Genomic DNA, 2,500 nt, shown 5'->3' on the forward strand with positions numbered 1-2,500 from the left:
GGATCCCAGCAATGATGTCACTGAAGATAAGCACTTTGACATGCTATTAGCTTTTCTGAAGAAGCAAGAGGAGATCTTCGAGAGGCTAGAGCACCTACAAATCACAGACAAGCCAGAGAGTTCAGACAACGCAGAAAGGACATTTAACAAGAAATATGCCTCAACTCAAGCCACAAAGGGTGAAGATGCTGAGGATGGGTGCATTATCTGTGGGGATGAGAAACATAAGGACAGGATTTTCTTCTGCAAAAAGTTCAGGGCTCTGAAGTTATCAGAAAAGGAAGCTGCTGTGGAAAGGATTGGTGCATGCAGGGAGTGCTTAGGGTGTCATGAGTATGATGACGGCTGTAGAGACACTTACCTGTGCAGGAATGTAGACTGCAAAAAGAGAGGCTCCTCAGATCACCACTTCTTTCTCTGTCCAAGAGGGAACAGCAAGAGGCGTGAACTTGAGAAACCTCAAACAGATGACCGAGACAAAAAGAACTTAACTGAGGAACAGAAGAGATTCTTGGGTGAACTTACCCCTGAGTTAGCTGAGAGGTGCAGGAAGGCCTTCACCAATAATTCATCAAAGGTCAGCTGTCCAGCTAAGAACCAGGTGAGCCTCCTCAAAGAAAGTGGATTGAGAGAACTTCCCGTCATTATGATGTTAATGGAAGTGACCGCTAATGCAGGTCAAAAAATCGGAGCCCTGGTGGATCTGGCTTCAGACACCAACTACATTACTCATAAAGCAGCCAAAAGATTGAATCTTAGGAGTGAGAAGATCACACTAATTGTGCATGGAGTGGGTGGAATGGCTACCAAAGTAGCCACAAGAAGATACCTCCTCAGAGTTCGAATCAAAACCTCCAAGGGAACTGAGAGGGCCCATGAACTAATCTGTTATGGGCTGAAGGAGATCGCCAAAGTTCACCGAGCTGTCAAGCCTGAAGAGCTGACGAGATTCTTCCCAGAAGTTGAACCTGAGGAGCTGAGGAGACCTGAGCAGATTGAGTTGCTCATAAGTCACAGAGAAGGGAGACTTGCCCCACAAAGGGTGAAAGTTGTTGGAGATCTCGTCTTGTGGGAGAGCCCTCTTGGAAAGACAGTGGGCGGAGCGCACCCTGATCTGTTTGAGCAAGTAAACATGACGGCACATGAGTCAAAGACACACTTTGCTCGTTCTATGAGAACAGCTGCCATCAAATATGAGGAGATCCCTGCTGAGGTCCCCTTTAATGACCAAGACAGTTCACATGCAAGACACCATCGGTGAAGCTAGGCATACAGCTGCAACTCACCGTGACGTCCTTGAGTGCAAGGAGGCGCGAAGGGTACTGGAGGAAGACAGCTACATGGATGATGTCCTAACATCCCACAATAATTCAAACAGACTGAGCGAAGTGACCAAGGGAGATTGAGGAAATTCTACAAGCAGGTGGATTTTTCTCTGAAGCCATGGGTCCAGTCTACGCAAAGTGGGAGGCAGGAAAGGGGAGTAGCAGACACCACAACGAGGACGCCCTCTGAGACGCACAAAACATTTGTCCTGCCAAGTCAGTCCGCTGAGGAAGTGGTAACTGACGCCAGGGACAGCATCAGTAAGCTGCAGAGGAAGGCCTTTTCAGCAGTAATGACAAGAGGTCAAGTGAAGAGATGCCGAGGGGTCACCACCCAGGACCACACCAAAGCTGAAGACTCTGTTGAAAAAAATGATACTGACCCAACCCACCTGATTGTCTGCCCTGATGCATCGGAAACTGATCCAGAAATGAGACAGGGTGAAGTTGTGCTGAGAGTAGCACTTTCAAACTCAGCCTTCAAAAATCTTTTGGAGGTCAAGAGATTTTAGCTGCTTGTCCAGGCTGGTGAATGTCGTTGCTTGGGTAAGGACAGGCTGCTGATAGCTGGCTAGGCCTTAAAGACCAGACCCCAAAGAAATCAAAGTGGGAGGCATCACCCTCAAAAGAAGAGGGGTTATATGAAGTGAAAGATGAGGTGAAGAGAGAGTGAGGCTGAAGGTGTGGGGGTATCGTGTTCAGTTGCATGGCATCCAGAGCCATTCATGCTGACATTGTCAGTGACATGTCCGCAGAAGGATTTCTCTTGCTTATCAACGATTTACATCACTGAGGGGACACCCCAGCAAGGTATGGTCTGACCCAGGCACCAACTTTGTCGGGGCCAAACCTGCCCTTGAAGACCTCTATCGGTTCCTGGAGAATCTGGAAAGGTCCAGGAGTGGAGGAAAAGGTGGCCAAGAATGGCACAAAATGGTCCTGGAAGATCCATCCTGCAGACTCACCTCATAGAAATGGAGCAGCCTAAAGCAGCAGTGCGGACTGTAAAGAGAGCCCTCCAGAACGTAGGTGGGTAATGGGAGTCTTCACATGGGGAGGATTCCAGACCTTTGTGTATAATGGCGGCCAATATGGCCAATGAGAGGGCCTGTAGATGCGAAGAGCACAAAGTCAAGAGGATTGCATGGAGTATATCACTCCAAACTCTCTCCTGC

The sequence above is a fragment of the Clupea harengus genome, chromosome 23, assembly GCF_900700415.2.
Source record: "Clupea harengus chromosome 23, Ch_v2.0.2, whole genome shotgun sequence".
Classification (NCBI taxonomy): Eukaryota; Metazoa; Chordata; class Actinopteri; order Clupeiformes; family Clupeidae; genus Clupea; species Clupea harengus.